Source organism: Rutidosis leptorrhynchoides, chromosome 4 (genome assembly GCF_046630445.1).
Source record: "Rutidosis leptorrhynchoides isolate AG116_Rl617_1_P2 chromosome 4, CSIRO_AGI_Rlap_v1, whole genome shotgun sequence".
NCBI lineage: Eukaryota > Viridiplantae > Streptophyta > Magnoliopsida > Asterales > Asteraceae > Rutidosis > Rutidosis leptorrhynchoides.
This window is the reverse complement of record NC_092336.1, coordinates 599,495,643-599,519,689: the sequence shown is the minus strand read 5'-3', so window position 1 is coordinate 599,519,689 and position 24,047 is coordinate 599,495,643.

Here is a 24,047-nt window from a genome sequence, read left to right as displayed (position 1 = left end):
CATCTAAAGCCGTAAGACTTCAAGGAGAAATTGTTACGTTCACACAGAAACCGTGTGAAACTCTATATGAGGCATGGACAAGATTTGGAAAGTTATTGAGAGGATGTCCGCAACATGGTTTAGACACCTGTCAAATAGTACAAATATTCTACCAAGGATGCGACATCACTACAAGGAAAGACATCGATATAGCAGCTGGTGGTTCCATTATGAAGAAAACAGAAACTGATGCTTACAAAATTATTGATAACACTGCTTCCCACTCACATGAGTGGCACCAAGAAAAAGATATCGTTAGATCATCTAAAGTAGCTAGAACCGATTCTAGCCATGACTTAGATTCCATTTATGCAAAGATCGATGCTGTCGAGAGATGAATGGAAAAGATGACTAAAGATATACACTCAATTCGAATTAGTTGTGAGCAGTGTGGAGGACCACATTTGACAAAAGATTGTCTCAGTATTGAGCTAACAATGGAACAAAGAGAGAATATTTCATACATAAACCAAAGGCCTGGAAATAATTATCAGAATAATTATCAACCGCCAAGACCGATTTACAATCAAAACCAGAATTATAACCGAAATGTTCCATACAACAACCAACAAGGTCCTAGCAATCAACAAGTATCTAATAATACTTACAACCAGCAAAGACCTAATTTTCAAAACAAACCACCACAAACAGATGATAAAAAGCCGAATTTAGAAGATATGATGACGAAGCTAGTTGAAACTCAAACGCAGTTTTTCACATCTCAGAAACAAACTAATGAACAAAATGCTCAAGCATTTAGAAATCAACAAGCTTCTATTCAAAACTTGGAACAAGAAGTAAGTAACCTAGCAAGGTTAATAGGTGAAAGAAAACTGGGAAGTTTACCTAGTGATACAAATGCTAACCCCTGGAATGAAACAGCTAAAGCTATTACCACAAGACGTGGTACAACACTTAAACCACCTGAAATACCTGTAACTTCTGATGAAGCTATTCCTACTCCACAAGAACCACAACCTGATCAACATAAGGAAAAAGAACCGGTAGTTGAAAAGGTTAATGAAGATAACACAGTTAAGGCTAAACCTTATGTTAAACCATACCAACCACCACTTCCTTACCCGAGTAAAATAAAAAAAGAGAAACTTGAAGCGGAGCAATCCAAATTCTTGGATATGTTTAAACAGATAAATGTAAATCTTCCTTTCATTGATGTAATTTCAGGAATGCCTAGATATGCTAAATTTCTGAAAGATCTAATATCGAATAGAAAGAAAATGGAAGAACTCTCGGCCGTTACTATGAATGCTAATTGTTCTGCAGTGCTGTTGAATAAGATACCAGAAAAACTATCTGATCCAGGAAGTTTCACAATTCCATATTTTCTGGGTAGTCTTAGTTCAATAGAAGAATTGGCAGACTTATGTGCTAGTATAAATTTAATTCCGTATTCACTATACGCTAAACTAGACCTTGGAGAATTGAAACCAACAAGAATAAGCATACAACTAGCTGATCGATCAATAAAATATCCTAGAGGGATAATGGAGAACATGCTAGTTAAAGTTGGTACTTTAGTATTTCCAGTAGATTTTGTTGTTCTGGACATGGAAGAAGATTCTCAAGTTCCTCTCATATTAGGAAGACCATTCTTAAACACGGCTAAAGCAATGATAGACGTGTTTGGTAAGAAACTGACCCTAAGTATAGAGGACGAGAGTGTTACCTTTTTAGTTGATAGAGCAATGCAACAACCGCAATCTGCAGATGATACATGTTATTATATTCAAACTATAGATTCACATGCAGAATTATTAGAAGAATTTCCAGAATTACAAGGAACGGGAGAATGTTCTTTAGGAGAAGGAACTGAACCAATTGATGAAGCTGAAATGTTAGCTACACTAATAGCTAATGGATATGAACCAACAACAGAAGAAATTCAAATGCTAAAAGAAGAAGACAGATATCGATATAAATCATCGATAGAAGAACCTCCGACATTAGAGTTAAAGCCACTTCCAAACCATTTGGAATACGCTTATTTACATGGTGAATCTGAATTACCTGTAATAATATCGTCTTCTCTTACTGAAAATGAGAAATCACAACTCATTTCTGTGTTGAAAGCTCATAAACCAGCCATTGCATGGAAGATTCATGATATTAAAGGAATAAGTCCTTCGTATTGCACACATAAAATCCTTATGGAAGAAGGTCATAAAACGTATGTGCAACCCCAACGAAGACTAAATCCTAATATGCAAGATGTAGTTAAAAAAGAAATTATTAAACTGCTTGATGCAGGTTTAATTTATCCAATTTCTGATAGTCCATGGGTAAGCCCAGTTCAATGCGTGCCTAAGAAGGGTGGCATGACTGTCATCACAAATGAGAAAAATGAGCATATTCCTACTAGGACTGTAACAGGATGGCGTGTATGTATTGATTATAGAAAATTAAATGATGCTACCAGAAAAGATCACTTTCCCTTACCGTTCATTGATCAAATGTTGGAAAGATTAGCCGGAAATAGTTACTATTGTTTTCTTGATGGATTTTCCGGATATTTTCAAATTCCAATAGCACCCGAGGACCAAGAGAAAACCACATTCACGTGCCCTTATGGTACTTTTGCTTACAAACGCATGCCTTTTGGACTTTGCAACGCCCCTGCAACCTTTCAAAGGTGCATGATGGCGATTTTTCATGACATGATAGAAGAATGCATGGAAGTTTTCATGGATAACTTTTCAGTCTTTGGTGATACATTGGAATCATGTCTAGTTAATCTAGAACGAATGCTTATTAGATGTGAACAATCAAATCTAGTTCTTAATTGGGAGAAATGCCATTTCATGGTTAAAGAAGGCATCGTTCTTGGACATAAAATTTCAAAAGAAGGAATTGAAGTGGATAGAGCTAAAGTAGATGTAATTGCTAAACTTCCACATCCCACCAATGTTAGAGGAGTTAGGAGTTTTCTAGGGCATGCCGGTTTTTACCGGCGTTTCATAAAAGATTTTTCTAAAATTGCCACTCCTATGAATAAACTCCTAGAAAAGGATGCTCCATTCATCTTTTCAGATGAATGTATTGTGACGACCCGGGAACTTCCGACCAAATTTAAACTTGATCTTTAATTACTTTCGACACAACAAGCAAAATCTGTAATGTTGAGTCTCGAAAATTTTGAAATGATGTTCATATATTCAACTACCTGTGACTATTCCCGACGATTCACGAACTATTATTTGTAATTATATATATACATATAAACATAAGTATATGAATTAATTTGAATTAATAAAATATAACTTAATCAATTAAGTTAGAATGTAAAATAGTTCACAATATAAAAAGTTGTTATTAAAAATGAAGCCATATGTAGATATATACATAAATTCTATAAGTAAGTAACATATATAAAATGTATAAATAATAAATATACAATAAAAGTTATTATTACAAGATAGTATATATATATCCTAAGTGATGATACATACATATAATACAAGTATAAATTAAATTATTATTATTATAATATTATCATTTCATTCAATATTAACAATGTTAGTAATATTAATTAAAATATATAATTTAAAGAATACAAATTCACTATATAATTTTTTTTTAAAGTTAATAGTATTATAGTTTTTATTAATAATAAGAGTAATATTATTATTATTATAATTATTAGTTAATAAGATTAATATATATATATATATATACTGAAACATACATATGTATACAGATACCGTATATAAGCAGTATTTCTGTTTTAGTTATATAATTATCTATTAATAATTAATAACATTATTTATTTATGAACGAGAATCCAATTCAGTTTTTCATATCTATAAAAACTGTAGTAAATTTTGTTTATATCCTTAATTTGTTACAAGTCTTCATCAAAGGTACCAATCAACTTAACATCACAGTACGATTCTGTTAAAGCTTCTTTATCTGCTTTTATTTTTTTTGGCTTCATCTCCTTGTCTGATCAAAGTGACTGTCGATACCTCTTTCCTTGTAAAACCAATGTTTTATCTCATACTTGTGAGTGGAACCACTCAACTCTTCACATCCAATACAGCTTATAACCACCACTTCCACCTCAAAACCGTAACCCTTACTTCTTTCTCTCTATCGGCTATCTCCCTCTCCCTCTCTAAAAATCTTTGAACCATGATCACCACAAACCCCTGATCAACTGCAAGATGTCGATGTATTTTTTTTTCTGTTTCAGTGCAGGCCAAACAAAATCAAACCAAACCACCTTCTTATTACTGGTTTATGTTTCGGTTCTAACCTAAGAACGTACCACCTCATCATCGAATACCATATCACACATAACCACAACACTAGATAACTTCTTCTCCCAACTTGCTTCGGTCACCTCTTTAACACCTCCATCTTCTATCACCCAAACAACCATTAATAAACCCACTCTTCATCACCACTTTCTACTATAAATTTCTGTCCAAAAACCACCATCGATTCATCACCTTTATGCCTTCATTCTCTCTCTCTCTCTCACTTCCATATAAATATATTTTTTTTTCTTTCCTTCGGCTGCCACTGCAGCCACAACTTTTGTGTTTCTATTTTTTTTTTAAACCAAGACAATTACAAATACAATATGGGTCATATATATATTCATAGCCAAAATGTTATATATAAATTAAGAGGTTTAAAGCTACTTTATAAAAGCATTGCAGAAATTCGGTATCAAGGTATGCAAGTGGATTATATTAAACTTCTTTTGGCAGACAATGGAATTTGAGGTGATGTGTGATTACAATAATAAAATACATAAAGTAAAAGAGAGTGATTGCGTTGTTGTTGCTGACCTGGTACGCCGAACTCGATCTATCTCCTTCCTTGTTTCTAGTTTTGGGCCGTGTCCCATATTATTACTTGTTGGGCTTGTAAACTTGTTAGGTGGATCTTGGTTGTTATCGGGTTGCAAATGAATTGGGCCCAAACACACATTACTGGCCCAACGAGACATGTATGGATGATGTTTCTTGATTCAATTTATGATACAGCGACCTAGGATTATGATATAAATTATACGAGTGTGTTGGTGGGAATTACCAGTCGAATAGGGATAATGATTATGATACCGATTGGTGCTATGATTATCATAATATAAGATGAAGATTATGATCATGGTTTATGATTAGATGATGATGTTAAGATGTTAATTAATATGATGAAGAATGATGATAATATAATACGGGTTATATATAAATCGAGTGGGGTTAAATCAGAAAGACAGAAGGCGGAGGAATGGTTAAGGGAGTGTTTGGGCGAGCGAGTAGTCACGGGTTCGAGCCCCGTCTTGGGCAATTTTTTTAGAAAGACTTTCGAAAGGGTATAAACTTTTATATTATCACTTTAATTATTGTTGTTGTTATTATTATTATTATTATTATTATTATTATTATTATTATTATTATTATTATTATTATTATTATTATTATTATCATTATTATTATTAGTGTTATTATTATAAGCGTTAGTAACATTGATATAAGTATTATTATGATTAGGATATTATCATTATTATCAATATCATTAAGTATAAGAATTATTATTATTATTAAGTATTATTAACAAAATGATTAATACCCTCATTACTAAATTTTTCATTTTATCTAAAAACTACTCCCTCCGTCCCTATATTATTGTCCACTATTCCATTTTGAGATGTCCCAAATTAATTGTCAACTTCCATAAATAGAAAGGAAAGAAGATATTTCATTGGTGGATCTGGAGAGAGAAGATATTTCATTGGTGGAGAAATAAAGTTAGTGGGATTTCCTAAAATTGTGTGTTTTTTGTCTGGTGACAATAAATATGGGACGGAGGGAGTACTATAATTATCATTATTATAAGATTTAGTATTAAAACTATCATTAAGAGTAAAGATTAATATTTTTATAGTTATTATGATACCCTTACACTTATCCCTAAGACTATTAACATTATTATTTTCATTAGTAATAACAAGTGTTATCATTTTTACCATTTCAAATATTAATTTAAGAATTATTACAATTACTAGTTTCAACAAACAAATGATATATATATATATATATAAAAATATATTTAACATACATAACTTAACTATATTAATGCTTTTTATATACAAAAAGAATACACTTAATGAAATAATGAAAAATATATATAAGTTAATAATATAAAAGTTAAATCACTAATAGTAAATAAATATATATTTGTAGATTACAATTATGTATATTAATAAATATATAAATGATATAGGTTCGTGAATCCAAGGTCAACCCTAAACTTGTTCAATGATGTTATATGTATTTTTACTACAAAATACAGTATGGTGAGTTTCATTATTCCCTTTTTAAATGCTTTCGCAATATATATTTTTGGGACTGAGAATACATGCGCTGTTTTTATAACTGTTTTACGAAATAGACACAAGTAATTGAAACTACATTCTATGGTTGGATTATTAAACTGAATATGCCCCTTATTAAGTCTGGTAATCTAAGAATTAGGGAACAGACACCCTAATTGACGCGAATCCTAAAGATAGATCTATCGGGCCCAACAAGCCCCATCCAAAGTACCGGATGCTTTAGTACTTCGAAATTTATATCATGTCCGAAGGAGGATCCCGGAATGATGGGGATATTCTTATATGTATGTTGTGAATGTCGGTTACCAGGTGTTTAATCCATATGAATGATATTTTTGTCTCTATGCATGGGACGTATATTTATGAAAAACGGGAATTTGAATTCTTGTGGTCTATTAAAATTATGAAATGATTACTTTTGTTAAACTAATGAACTCACCAACCTTTTGGTTGACACTTTAAAGCATGTTTATTCTCAGGTATTAAAGAAACCTTCTGCTGTGCATTTGCTCATTCTAGAGATATTACTTGGAATCATTCATGACATATTTCAAAAGACGTTGCATTCGAGTCGTTGAGTTCATCAAGATTATTATTAAGTCAATTATAGTTGGATATATTATGAGATGGTATGCATGTCGTCAACTTTCGATGAAATGGAAGATTGTCTTTTCAAAAACGAATGCAATGTTTGTAAAAATGTATCATATAGAGGTCAAGTACCTCGCGATGTAATCAACTGTTATGAATCGTTTATAATCGATATGGACTTCGTCCGGATGGATTAGGATGGGTCCTTTCAGTTGGTATCAGAGCGGTGGTCTTAGCGAACCATGTCTGCAATAGTGTGTCTAACTGATAAGTAGTTAGGATACATTATTGAGTCTGGACTTCGACCGTGTCTGCATATCAAAAGTTTTGTTTATCATTTTGTTTCAAAAATTACCTGCTTATCATTCTTAGAGAATCACTTGCTTATCATTCTTAGTCTAGACACGTCTTGCTGCATTGACTACATGAATAGTGTATAGACAAAAATTCATATCTTAGCGTATCTGACAATTCATATCTTAGCGTATCTGTTACTGTAGACCTTGCCTGATATCTCTCGTAAATTTCTCCTTAATTTAAGGGATCCTGGTACTATATATATCTATGCAAATTATGCATTGAGAATACCATCCAACTATCAATTGCTGTCACTAAACTCTTTATACCAAAAATCTTTCCTGAGATCGCGTAAGATGGCCTCTACGAATCGACCAAGTTCCTCTGACTCTGAAGATAGCGTGACAGGAGCACACCAACCAATCAACTACCGCGATTACTGGAGAAAATGGGGGTGGGTTCGCGACATACTCACCCTATGGAGAAGGGAAGAAGGTACTCCATATCATGAACCGAATCTTCCACCTAACCTTGGAGTACTCGACCCGCTCACCGGCGAACCCGTTCGTAACACCGTTTATACCCTTTTTGCAAGAATTTTTCGTCTTGAGGCTACCATTAACGTAAATAGAGGAGATATCCGACCTCTACCTCACACTGATAACCAACCAGGGTTAGTAGAAGAAGTTAGAGAACTCCGAGCTCGAGTATTAACTTTAGAGAGCACGGTACACAATTTACAAGCACCCGCAGTATCATCAACACCAATAACGTCACCAGCCTCAGCACTAACGGCACCAGTACCACCAACAACCCAAGTTTCAACAATCCATGCCTCAACATCTCATTCTGTACCTCGAGTATAATCATCGTTCTACGTATCGTTCTACATCAATTACCTTCGTTCTTCATGGCGATTATGTAATCTCTAATGTTTTAGAAATTATGTATTCTTGTTCTAACGGTAAATCAGATGTGTTAATATCATATTAACTCATTAAATCCATGATTGCATCTGAAGAAAATATATATGTATATATGTTTTCATAAAGATTGTAATTAAAATTTCTTTTGTACAAACTGTTAATGGTGAAAATATTTTAACGGGTAGGTAATACCCGAGGAAATATTTAACTTTCATATTAACATGTTATACTGTACATTCTTCGAATCTGATTCAAGTCATTTACTATCCTATTTACATCCACAGATATACGTATCCGTTTACAGCAAAATAACCATTTTCCTTCAATTTCATATTTGAATTTTGACCTATCAGAATCCAACAAGTGGCATAATGAAGAAAACATTGGACAAAATAAAATTTGTTAGAAACAAACAAATTAACTATGAAAAAAAAAAAATTCTGTTAAGAATTCACGCTAACAAAATCCTAGCTAACTGTTCCTAGCTAACTGATTACATTTTATTTATCGCAATTTAATTATCGCAATTTTATTTAACGTCATTTAATTTATGTTATTTACTTTACGCACTTTATTTATCGTCATTTAATTTTTTGTTATTTATTTTACGCACTTTAAATATCGGGACACGTATACAAGGTTTTGACATATCATATCGACACATCTATATATATTATTTGGAATCACCATAGACACTCTATATGCAGTAATGATCGAGTTCTCTATACAGGGTTGAGGTTGATTCTACAATAATATATATAGTTTGAGTTGTGATCGAGTCTGAGACGTATACGGGTCACGACACGTATTAATTAATTCGAATATTATATATTAAACTATATATATATATATATATATATATATATGAATTATTAGACTGTCAACTGTGGACTATCGACTGTGGACTAATAACATTAAACAATTAAAATGAATTAAAATATTGATTATAATATATGAAACTAAACAATTCTTCAAGTTTGCCACTTGATTTTATCTTAAACTTCATTTGTATCTTGACGATTACAAATCTGCGTTCAAAATTTTTCACGATTCTTGACAACACCTCAATCGAAAGGATGAACCAACTGCACATTACCTACGGAAGAAAAGATCGATGCATATTGTTGTGCACCTGAAAACTCTCGAAAATTGGGTAAACGTTTAATGCGTAGCTGTGCTAATTCCTTTGCGTTATTATTATCAAAAATAACTTTGCAATCTTTTTCCAAATTAGCCAATTTTGTCACAGCTCCAACAAGTCAACTTCGACTTTTCGTTCGAAACAACCTTATTATAACCTTGATATATATACGTGCTCTTTTATTGTTACAGGGGAACTGTTTATATTCCACCACATTAAAAGTAAACTTGCCAGCAACTCCATTGATCTTTGATTTTCTGAAAAATCTTTATACTCATTGAAACTCTATCATATACTCATTCACATCTTATAACGAGAATTGCCATTTTAATTACCGAGAATTTGCAATCAGTATTTTTTTAAATCTCGCAGCATGTCTACATCAACAGATATATGTATACATATAACATTTATATCTTAGAATTATGATCTTTTATTCTGAAATTCTGAAAAGCACCCAGTCTACGAATCAATACTCCAAATTTTAAGGAAGCTGAATGAAGCAGCAGAAACTGTAGACAATCGTAAACGACTTTAACCATCGGGAGTTTGATGATAAAGATTAGTATGTTGGAAAAGCTCAGAAAAGTGGAACTGGAAAACGGATTGACCTAACCAGGAAGGAAGCCGTGGACAAATCACAAAGAATAAATTTGACTTCAAAGAATCCAAATGATTCAATGCATGCTAAAATCTTTAGCGAATATCTTGCTCCTTACTCTAAAACCCTTGCGGACAATAGTCTCCATTACCCTTTGATCTTAGATATACAAAGATATTATCGTATCTTTCAATATAAATATCCTCGATATTTCTGAATATATTTTCATAGCTAATCTTATCTGAATTCATTAAATCTCTTCGTGCTATCAGTATTACATCATATAGAAACTGTTAGTTTCTATATTCTGTAAACTTTCAAGCTTAAAATATGAATGTTATTGAAGTAATGTTGGGAACTGATGCATGAGTTAGTATAATATAATGACACTTGATCAACGTGATTATATTACAGTAAGTCATGCTGAGTTCTAATGGGACATGATGGTTCACAGTAGATCATACCTCCATTATGTGTCATGATACATAACTCTTTCATTCTAATTAACTTCTGAACATATCAAGAAAGTATATTCTTGATAGCTCTATTCTCAATGATTCTGGTAATTTGACGAATCAAATCATACTATTACGTTCTTTCTTGATTATAACATTAAATTCATTCGAAACTCCATATTTACAAATTCTAGACCATTACTCGTTTTACTAGAGATCGAGAGGAGATTAAAAAGACGAAGAGCTCCGAAACATAAAGGAAGATATAAAACTCGACAACAACACTGAAATTACAATAATCAAAAATTAAAACATCACGACAATTAAAAATTAAAAGATTACAATCAAACTACTCGTCATCGTCAATTGTCATCTGCAAAGTAGCGTTCACCAGTCATTTCACCATTCGTGAGGTACTCTGGAGACATCGATATTTCTCTTGATGCCTCAACTGCTACTTCAGCTGATTCATCGAGGTAACGATAACCCAACGTCTCTTCATCTTCAAGAACCGCATACAAAGAAATGCGTTTACCGCGATCTTCAATGGTATCTTTTATAAAGTACCATTGATCATCGGTACACAGCAAACTTGCCCTACAATCCGCATCATAATCGTCTTTATAAAAGAACACAGACGTGAATTCACACGGAACTTTTTCCTTCAGAAAGGATAGCAAGTCTTGTAAACCAACATCACGGATGTCGATATCTTCAAACGAAATACTATCGCCCCACTTATATTCCTTCATTTGATTACGGAAATCACCTCCGTAATGAACATCGAATGAAACAATCATTGGGGGAAGTGTTAACATTTTGCAGTTTGGGAGTGTTTGATTTTGATTTTTGAGAAAGGTGGAAATATAAAAGAAATATATGTTTGAGTGTATAAAATGAAGTATATGGTTGGTGTTTTTATAGTGTAAAAGTGACCGTTGGGATAGCCGTTGGATTATTTTTTTTTATTTTACTAACGGATAAAAATTTGGGCAAGTTTTTGGGCGAAGGTGGACGATGCCCGTTGGGACCTCTCTCATGATAGTTTCATTCGTGCTCTTCGATTAATCGAATCATTTTATCCAATGATGATAAAACTCTACTTATCAACTCATATTCGTCATGAAAATATTTTTATTGTTAGCCATGACCACCTCACTCAAATTTCGGGACGAAATTTCTTTAACGGGTAGGTACTGTGACGACCCGGGAACTTCCGACCAAATTTAAACTTGATCTTTAATTACTTTCGACACAACAAGCAAAATCTGTAATGTTGAGTCTCGAAAATTTTGAAATGATGTTCATATATTCAACTACCTGTGACTATTCCCGACGATTCACGAACTATTATTTGTAATTATATATATACATATAAACATAAGTATATGAATTAATTTGAATTAATAAAATATAACTTAATCAATTAAGTTAGAATGTAAAATAGTTCACAATATAAAAAGTTGTTATTAAAAATGAAGCCATATGTAGATATATACATAAATTCTATAAGTAAGTAACATATATAAAATGTATAAATAATAAATATACAATAAAAGTTATTATTACAAGATAGTATATATATATCCTAAGTGATGATACATACATATAATACAAGTATAAATTAAATTATTATTATTATAATATTATCATTTCATTCAATATTAACAATGTTAGTAATATTAATTAAAATATATAATTTAAAGAATACAAATTCACTATATAAATTTTTTTTATAAAGTTAATAGTATTATAGTTTTTATTAATAATAAGAGTAATATTATTATTATTATAATTATTAGTTAATAAGATTAATATATATATATATACTGAAACATACATATGTATACAGATACCGTATATAAGCAGTATTTTTGTTTTAGTTATATAATTATCTATTAATAATTAATAACATTATTTATTTATGAACGAGAATCCAATTCAGTTTTTCATATCTATAAAAACTGTAGTAAATTTTGTTTATATCCTTAATTTGTTACAAGTCTTCATCAAAGGTACCAATCAACTTAACATCACAGTACGATTCTGTTAAAGCTTCTTTATCTGCTTTTATTTTTTTTGGCTTCATCTCCTTGTCTGATCAAAGTGACTGTCGATACCTCTTTCCTTGTAAAACCAATGTTTTATCTCATACTTGTGAGTGGAACCACTCAACTCTTCACATCCAATACAGCTTATAACCACCACTTCCACCTCAAAACCGTAACCCTTGCTTCTTTCTCTCTATCGGCTATCTCCCTCTCCCTCTCTAAAAATCTTTGAACCATGATCACCACAAACCCCTGATCAACTGCAAGATGTCGATGTATTTTTTTTCTGTTTCAGTGCAGGCCAAACAAAATCAAACCAAACCACCTTCTTATTACTGGTTTATGTTTCGGTTCTAACCTAAGAACGTACCACCTCATCATCGAATACCATATCACACATAACCACAACACTAGATAACTTCTTCTCCCAACTTGCTTCGGTCACCTCTTTAACACCTCCATCTTCTATCACCCAAACAACCATTAATAAACGCACTCTTCATCACCACTTTCTACTATAAATTTCTATCCAAAAACCACCATCGATTCATCACCTTTATGCCTTCATTCTCTCTCTCTCACTTCCATATAAATATTTTTTTTTTCTTTCCTTCGGCTGCCACTGCAGCCACAACTTTTGTGTTTCTATTTTTTTTTTAAACCAAGACAATTACAAATACAATATGGGTCATATATATATTCATAGCCAAAATGTTATATATAAATTAAGAGGTTTAAAGCTACTTTATAAAAGCATTGCAGAAATTCGGTATCAAGGTATGCAAGTGGATTATATTAAACTTCTTTTGGCAGACAATGGAATTTGAGGTGATGTGTGATTACAATAATAAAATACATAAAGTAAAAGAGAGTGATTGCGTTGTTGTTGCTGACCTGGTACGCCGAACTCGATCTATCTCCTTCCTTGTTTCTAGTTTTGGGCCGTGTCCCATATTATTACTTGTTGGGCTTGTAAACTTGTTAGGTGGATCTTGGTTGTTATCGGGTTGCAAATGAATTGGGCCCAAACACACATTACTGGCCCAACGAGACATGTATGGATGATGTTTCTTGATTCAATTTATGATACAGCGACCTAGGATTATGATACAAATTATACGAGTGTGTTGGTGGGAATTACCAGTCGAATAGGGATAATGATTATGATACCGATTGGTGCTATGATTATCATAATATAAGATGAAGATTATGATCATGGTTTATGATTAGATGATGATGTTAAGATGTTAATTAATATGATGAAGAATGATGATAATATAATACGGGTTATATATAAATCAAGTGGGGTTAAATCAGAAAGACAGAAGGCGGAGGAATGGTTAAAGGAGTGTGTGGGCGAGCGAGTAGTCACGGGTTCGAGCCCCGTCTTGGGCAATTTTTTTAGAAAGACTTTCGAAAGGGTATAAACTTTTATATTATCACTTTAATTATTGTTGTTGTTGTTGTTATTATTATTATTATTATTATTATTATTATTATTATTATTATTATTATTATTATTATTATTATTATTATTATTATTATTATCATTATTATTATTAGTGTTATTATTATAAGCGTTAGTAACATTGATATAAGTATTATTATGATTAGGATATTATCATTATTATCAATATCATTAAGTATAAGAATTATTATTATTATTAAGTATTATTAATAAAATGATTAATACCCTCATTACTAAATTTTTCATTTTATCTAAAAACTACTATAATTATCATTATTATAAGATTTAGTATTAAAACTATCATTAAGAGTAAAGATTAATATTTTTATAGTTATTATGATACCCTTACACTTATCCCTAAGACTATTAACATTATTATTTTTATTAGTAATAACAAGTGTTATCATTTTTACCATTTCAAATATTAATTTAAGAATTATTACAATTACTAGTTTCAACAAACAAATGATATATATATACATATAAATATATTTAACATACATAACTTAACTATATTAATGCTTTTTATATACAAAAAGAATACACTTAATGAAATAATGAAAAATATATATAAGTTAATAATATAAAAGTTAAATCACTAATAGTAAATAAATATATATTTGTAGATTACAATTATGTATATTAATAAATATATAAATGATATAGGTTCGTGAATCCAAGGTCAACCCTAAACTTGTTCAATGATGTTATATGTATTTTTACTACAAAATACAGTATGGTGAGTTTCATTATTCCCTTTTTAAATGCTTTCGCAATATATATTTTTGGGACTGAGAATACATGCGCTGTTTTTATAACTGTTTTACGAAATAGACACAAGTAATTGAAACTACATTCTATGGTTGGATTATTAAACTGAATATGCCCCTTATTAAGTCTGGTAATCTAAGAATTAGGGAACAGACACCCTAATTGACGCGAATCCTAAAGATAGATCTATCGGGCCCAACAAGCCCCATCCAAAGTACCGGATGCTTTAGTACTTTGAAATTTATATCATGTCCGAAGGAGGATCCCGGAATGATGGGGATATTCTTATATGTATGTTGTGAATGTCGGTTACCAGGTGTTCAATCCATATGAATGATATTTTTGTCTCTATGCATGGGACGTATATTTATGAAAAACGGGAATATGAATTCTTGTGGTCTATTAAAATTATGAAATGATTACTTTTGTTAAACTAATGAACTCACCAACCTTTTGGTTGACACTTTAAAGCATGTTTATTCTCAGGTATTAAAGAAACCTTCTGCTGTGCATTTGCTCATTCTAGAGATATTACTTGGAATCATTCATGACATATTTCAAAAGACGTTGCATTCGAGTCGTTGAGTTCATCAAGATTATTATTAAGTCAATTATAGTTGGATATATTATGAGATGGTATGCATGTCGTCAACTTTCGATGAAATGGAAGATTGTCTTTTCAAAAACGAATGCAATGTTTGTAAAAATGTATCATATAGAGGTCAAGTACCTCGCGATGTAATCAACTGTTATGAATCGTTTATAATCGATATGGACTTCGTCCGGATGGATTAGGATGGGTCCTTTCATGTATCAAATCTTTTAATATTCTTAAAGAGAAACTTACTAATGCGCCGATCATGATAACACCAAATTGGAATCTAGCATTTGAACTAATGTGCGATGCAAGTGATTTTGCAATGGGAGCCGTTTTAGGACAAAGGATTGAAAAACGATTTCAACCTATATATTATACTAGTAAGACGTTAGAAGGAGCACAAACAAACTATACAACTACTGAAAAAGAACTCCTTGCTATTGTCTTTGCTTTTGACAAATTTCGATCATATATCGTTCAAGCAAAAACGGTGGTCTATATCGACCATTCTGCTCTTAGATACCTATTTTCGAAACAAGATGCCAAACCAAGATTAATCCGTTGGATCTTACTCTTACAAGAGTTCGATATTGAAATCCGAGATAAAAGAGGAGCAGAAAATCTCGCCGCTGATCATCTTTCTCGTCTTGAAAATCCCGAATTAGAAGTTCTAAATGAATCGGCCATACAAGACAACTTTCCTGATGAATATCTATTGAAAATAGATTATAATGAAATACCATGGTTTGCAGACTATGCAAACTACTTAGTATGTGGATTCCTTGAAAAAGGATTATTGTACCAAAAACGAAAGAAATTCTTTAGTGATATAAAACATTATTTCTGGGAAGATCCACATCTGTTTAAAAGTTGTCCCGATGGAATAATACGCCGATGTGTATTCGGAGATGAAGCTAGTAAAATCTTAAACCATTGTCACACAGGACCAACAGGAGGGCATTATGGGCCTCAACTCACAGCAAGAAAAGTTTATGATGCTGGATTCTATTGGCCTACAATTTACAAAGACGCACACCTTCTTTGCAAATCCTGTGATGTTTGTCAAAGGGCCGAAAAAATAAGTCAACGTGATGAAATGCCACAAAATGTCATTCAAGTATGTGAAGTATTTGACATTTGGGGTATTGACTTTATGGGTCCATTTCCAAAATCTCATAATAATCTATACATTCTCGTAGCCATTGATTATGTATCTAAATGGGCGGAAGCACAAGCTCTCCAAACTAACGATGCACGAGTTGTAGTCAACTTTTTAAAACGTCTTTTTGCAAGGTTTGGAACACCGAAAGCTTTAATAAGTGATCGGGGTACTCATTTCTGTAATAATCAACTTGAGAAAGTTCTTAAAAGATATGGAGTAACTCATAAAATCTCCACTGCATATCATCCACAAACAAGTGGACAAGTTGAAAATACCAACCGAGCTTTAAAACGTATTCTAGAAAAAACCGTAGGATCAAATCCGAAGGAATGGTCCATAAAATTGGAGGATGCACTCTGGGCTTTTAGAACAGCCTACAAAACTCCAATTGGAACCACACCTTTTAAACTCGTTTATGGAAAAGCATGTCATCTTCCAGTAGAAATTGAACACAAAGCATTTTGGGCTTTGAAAACATGTAATCTTGATTTATATGAAGCCGGACGTCTACGATTAAGTCAACTAAACGAATTAGAAGAATTAAGACATGAAGCATATGAAAATTCCTTAATCTATAAGGAAAGAATGAAGAAATGGCATGATAAAAGAATCAGAAGTTCAAAAGAATTCAAAGAAAGAGACAGAGTTCTTCTTTTCAATTCACGATTCAAGCTATTTCCTGAAAAATTGAAATCAAGATGGTCTGGACCATTCACAGTCAAAAGAGTTTTCCCATACGGAACGATAGAATTAATAAATTCAAATGGGATTGAATTTAAGGTTAATGGTCACAGAGTTAAACATTACATACATGGTCCGATGGAAGTTGACAACGAAGTTAATCACAATTTCGATACCACAGCTAACTAAGTGTGGGGAGAATCAAGTCTTTAAAGGTTTATGTATTTCTGTTAGAATTAGATTTTATGTTTTCGTGTAGTTCTCGAAAATGGAACCCGAATGGTCTTTCCCTAGCAGACCCTAAAGAACTAGTCTTCTCCCCCCATTCTGAATTTTTTTTTTTTTAGGTTTTACGAAATGAAGACTTCCTGTGAACTAAACCATGGTCTAATGCTACATGCTTTGATCACTAAACGTAATAATGACACACTTCCGAGTGAAATAGTATCATTAATCAGAGGTAAATTGGACGGAGTAAGAAAAGAATCTAGATGCGAAGATAATAAGTCACAATTTGGTAAAGGAAAATCAAAATCCGCAGCGAAAAGAAGAGCACGACACCTTGAAAAATGTCACAAATGCGGAAAATGGTCACACGAAGGTAAATGTTCAAATAATCAAACTTATTCAAACACCGAATTTTTTACTTTATGCAGAGATGGACCGTTCATATGTTTAGAAGAAAAAACATTAAATGCTCGAGGTTACGCCTATGTAGCCATGGAAAATCAATTAGTCCGACTATCTTATGAGTGGGCTATAGCATATCACTAAGAAATATATTTCACAGGTAAGTCTGTACAGTTTTTATTTTTATTTTTATTTTTAACCTTTTGATAATAAACGCTAATTTGTTCACTATAAAGTAATTAAATTGGTATTCGATGAAATTAGGTCTTGCGACCGAAATTATTGATATCATACAAAAATTGATTACATCACTGCGAAATTTAACGTTTATTCTTAAGGTATAAATATCTTTAATCAATCAACCCAAAATATTTCAAAAATTCGTCATGAGTTAAATTAGGTCATGGAATCAAAATTACTTTACCGAAAAGAGGGGCGCATATTTTTGATAATATTTGATTGATTAAAGTGGGATAAAAGCCAAAAAGATTTTTAATTTTTACCATGTTTTTAAAATTAATAAATTAATATTAAATAAATATTGTAAACTTTTAAAATTGTAAATATTTGGAAAATTAATATTTTTAATATAAGTTTGTATGTATAAAAACAAAAATATAATTTAAGTTTGGTGTGAATTTATAATATGAATTTTTAATTAAGTTTGCTGTGATTTTTTTTAATTTTATGCATTTTAAATTTAAGTTTGGTGTGATTTTTTTTTAATTTTATGTATTTTAAATTTAAGTTTGGTGTATTTTTTTTTTAATTTTATGCATTTTAAATTTAAGTTTGGTGTGAATTTAAAAACAAAAATTTACTTTATTTCGTAAGTTAAAAATATGATTTTTAAAATTCATCGTGAGTTGAAGACTAGGTCTTTGAACCGAAATTGCTTTACCCGAGGGAGGGGCGAGAACTTTTATTATCATTATTTTTAATCTTATTGAATTAAAGTATGTCAAAAACATTAAAAAACCAAAAAAAAAAAAATCTAAGCTTTTAAAACAATCGCTACAAAAAGACAAATTTTAAAATTTTGTCGAGGGACGGACTAGGACATTGTTCCGAAACGACCTCGTCCTAAATAACAAGGGAAACAAAATTTTAAAATTAATTACTTAATTGTTTTATAAGTTAAAGATTGTAAAAAAAAAAAAAAAATTTCAAACACCGCGACTCTCGGAGTTTGTAAGGGTTAAACACCGCGACTCGCAGAGGACCAAAAATACAGGAAAAAATATAAGCTGCCCGAATAGATCAGTCAACACCCACACCCACAAAAATACTGCGAAAAACCCGAAAAAACACTTTAAAATCTGAAATTTTTCACCAAAAATCATCACATTTTTTACTAAAATCATGTTGAGAAGGATGCTATCAAGGAATTACTCAAGGAAAACGGTAAATTTCTACACCTAAACACCATTTAATCCAAAAATTAGTGTTCTTGAGCAATTTTTTACCCAATTCTATTTTGATGCTTTTTAGTGTAATTATGCTTAAATTGTTTATGTATTATGCTTGTATAACCTAGATTGATGTTATTTAACATGATTAGAAGCCTTAAACTTCAAATTTTGAGTAATCTAGGGTTTGTGTTCTTGAGCAATTTGGGGCTTTTTGATATAAACAGGTTATGGCCAATTTTTGTCATGAATTGTTGCTAAATTAAGTAGTGTAACATGTTTAGGTAGTTAAATGATCCAAACTTTGATCATAAACATGATTTTTAGAGATTAAAGTGGACTTTTTAGGCGAAAATTCATGAACTTGATTTATTTGATATATTTGCCAATTGAGACTTGTTTAATTATTAGTAATGACTATTTTGACATGTTATTTGAGTTAAATGCTTATGAGCTTTGTATACATTTTCATATGTGCTTATTTGGAAAAGTGTAGAATTGTGAAAAATTGTGAAAATGTGTATAAGTTTAATTTTGATTTAACATGTTATTGTGATTGTTTTAAGTTGTTATTTTGCTGACACTAATGCATATTTGTATGCACAAAAATTGTGTTTGATGTGTTTTGCAGACTGAAAGGGGTGAATCTTCATCCCAAGCTCGCATTGTTCCTCCTGAGAATGCGGAACAACATGATGTTGATAACTATTACAAACAAGATATACCTCATTCAGTTATGACATTTTCAGATATGCACGTGGAAAATTTGCACCCGAACTTGAGATTAGACAGATGTTGGATAGATTATTCAAAATACCAAAGGGGCTTGCATACTCTTCATTCTAAAGCTGTTGAAGTACCTAGGGTAATAGAATGGGGACCATTAGAAGCTGTAGAATTGGCCGAGCCAATTAGAGAATTACTTACACATAGGTATGGTAATTCTACTTTTAACGACTGGGTACGATTATTCAACATGCGTAGACCTGTATATAAAGTATGGTGTGAAGAATTATTGTGTAGTATAGAAATAAATGATCGGGTAGCTAGTTTAACCGATCGATCTTTTATTAGATTTTTGTTAGGAGGTTCGATGCGCCACATGTCTCTACTAGACATGGCTCAGACCTTACGTATATATACGCCTAAGGAGCTAGCATTTTCCGATTGTCGAGGGTTGATACTAAATGGTAGGAAAATTGATGAAAATTTTGATACGCATGGTGTATGGAGTCAAATGACTAGCCATCACCGATTTAAAGGGGGAAATTACTCTTATTTGGATATAGATAGAGCTGAATTAAGAGTAATTCACAGGTTTTTAACCAATTCGATTACACAACGAGGTAAGAATAAGGAAAAGGTAAATGAACAGGATTTGTTTTACCACATGTGTATTCGAGACCCACAAAGCGCTGTAAGTATACCTTATTGTGTGGGTTATTATTTATCAGCTATGGTTAGGGGGATGAGACCGCACAGTATAATAGGAGGTGATATATTTATTACTTTGATTGCTGAATATCTCAATGTGGATATAAGTCGGGAGGGATTATTAATCGAAGAACCAGAACCGCACGATACAATTGGTTTAAATGTATATCATGGTGCAAAAGTTTTGAAAAAGGCGAAATAACGCCGCAGTAAGATATAATGGAAGACATCCACAGGTTGAGAGAAATCAACAGCCAGGTAATGTGGGAGGGGGAAATGAAATGACAGAAATGCAAAGGTTTATAGCTTCACAAGAGTATGAAAATGCTAGACATCGAGCATTTGAAGATTGGCAAGTTCATCAAAACCAAATCATAGCTCATTGCCAACATGTAGGTAGAAACTATATTCCTACTCCATCGCCCATATTTCCTCCCTGGTCTATAGAGATGCAAATACCGTATCCTACTTATAACCCAGCTGAAGCATTTTATAACACATATGGTTATGCATGGAACCCCTACTGGTATCAGTAACAACCCTAGTTTATTTAGTTTCATTTATTTTATTTTTGTAATGTTACTACATTTAGCACTTATGTTGATATTGTAATAGTTTTTATAATTTTTTAACTTTTATTATTAGATTTTAATAATTTTTGGATGTGGGGTAATATACCAAACTTCAAAAATATGTATATATATTTGCAGTTTATCTTATGTACACAACAGGGTAAAACAATGCATTTTCAAAGACTGGCATTAAGTTCAGTAAAAACTACTAATTTTGACGACAAGATGAAAAATAAATGTGATGTAACAACAAGACGGAATGAACAAATGATGTGCACCATTTATCATTCAGCAAACAAACGCCAATATGTTTGGAAACTTTGGTAAAATTTAATCATTTCTACGCTAATCACCCTCAATAATTTAAATTGTTACTGATTTCTTGCAAATGAGGACATTGCAAGATCTTAAGTGTGGGAAGGGGTTAAATTCTTTCGGATTTTAAAATTTTTACTTTATACACTTGGTTACCATTAAAAATACTAGTAAAGCAGTAGTTGTATTAGAATCTAGTGCTCTCTGATAATAAAGAACAGCCCTAGTCTTATATACTGACTACCCAATTCTAGTAAAATTTTCAATTAAATGAACTCAAAATCATGTTTATACATATTTATGAACGATAAAACTAGGTGTTAACACCGAAATTATTGTTACCTCGGAAAGGACATAAATTGAGAAACAAACCAAAATATTAGAATTCATTTAAAATGGAATAGAGGACAATAAAAAGGAAAATAAAAGCCAAGTGTGGGAAAATTTACCAAGTTATTTTAAACATATGTCACATATTTCTGTAACAAATAACTGAAAATACTTTTGCTTTGGACTAAACTAAAAAGTTTTACCCGATTTACTGTAAGAAAGATGGATCTACACGATGAATCAATTCCATCATTTAAAAGGAAGTAAAGTCTTTCGAAAAAGAAACGCGCTTCTTGATTTAGGTCATGAAGTTGTCGTCCAGACCAGCTGTAGGTTGACGTAAAATCTAGAAAAGTCATCACTAAAATCAGCAGGAAATCCACGGACCTCAGCATCAAACAGGGTCGCCAAGTGGTCAGACTTATCCTAACCATGAGAGGATCTGTCTTGTAAAATGGGGAGGACGCCGTGCAAATTAGCTGGATAAGACTAATGAATCAGATCCCCAGAAAGGATAATCTCCTTAAAGATCAAAAATCAGCTTTTAAGACTGATATTACTCAATCCTTGAGATTGACCTTAAAGATTGAGAATTACAAACTCATGGAATTCAATGATATCTAAACTCGAGCTTGAGCGAGAAAATATTTTGATCAAAAATTACAAACCGATTTGTTTTCTGAAAACCTATTTTCAATGCGTTCATTACCATTGAACGTAAAATCCTAGGAATTCACCTGGAATTCATTAGGTCACCTGAACCAAATCAGGTGTCAACCGTAAGAATGGTGGTTGCATAGCATGGTCAAAGACAGGACCTTGTGCCAGACCGAAAAATTATAAGGGTGAGCTTTACTATTGCTCCTACAAAGGATAGTAATTGCGTCCGACACGTTATAGACCATAATTAAAAGCATGTCAGGGGACATTGCCTTAAACAGTGCTTGTTCAACGCTTTCCTTTACAACCGGACGGTAGTTTACCGAAAGGTAATATACGGAACAAGTAAACTGGATGTGTTGCTTTCCCAATACAAGGTTAGCAAGTGGGTGACACAAAACCACAAGTTTTGAGCTAAAATTTCAAATCTGAAACCCACCAAACCCACAAAAAGAATTTGCAAACACCGGTGAAGGGTTATTCCGGAAAACTTATCTAGGGTAAAAGCTAGATTGAATTTTCAAAAAGATCAAATGTTTTCATAAAGATCCAATTTCCTTAAAGGATCTAAATTTTATAGTCATGTGGGACTGTAAATCACATCGTTACTACCATTGTTTATACCACCGTAAAGAAATCACTGATGAACAAAGTGTGAAGAATAAAGAAGTGATTCTAGTATTTCAAGACTATATTGCTTGAGGACAAGCAACGCTCAAGTGTGGGAATATTTGATAATGCTAAAAACGAACATATATTTCATAGCATTATTCCTCAAGAAAGACAAGCTTTTAGTTGCAATTGTTCTATTTACAAGTGATATTCGTTTAAATAATAAAAGGTGAAGACAAAAGATAGATTCGACGAATTTTAGACGCAAACGACCAAAAAGCTCAAAAGTACAAAATACAATCAAAGAGGTTCCAATTATTGATAAGAAACGTCTTAGAATTACAAGAGTACAAGATTCAAAACGCAAAGTACAAGATATTAAATTGTACGCAAGGACGTTCGAAATTCCGGAACCGGGACCTGAGCCAACTCTCAACGCTCGACGCAACGGACTAAAAATTACAAGTCAACTATGCACATGAATATAATATAATATATAATTAATTCTTAAAATTAATATATATATTATAATATATTTAATAATCGTCGGCAATAAAGGTTCCAAATTAGTGTGAGCTGGAAAAACGAACTCCGCGAGTTGCGGAGTTTGCAGTGCAAAAATTACGCGAGTCGCGGAGCTTCCCTGGACTCAAATCCCTATAAAAGGCAACGCAGTTTGATCATTTTTAATATCATATAATCAATCTCTCTCTATATATGTATACGTAAATATTTATATTTATATTTTAATTTTAATTTTAATTTTAATTTCTAATAATAAGGGTATGTTAGCGAATGTTGTAAGGGTGTAAGTCGAAATTCTGTCCGTGTAATGCTACACTATTTTTAATCATTGTAAGTTATGTTTATATTATTTTCATTAATGTCTCGTAGCTAACTTATTATTATGCTTATTTAATACCGAAGTAATCATGATGTT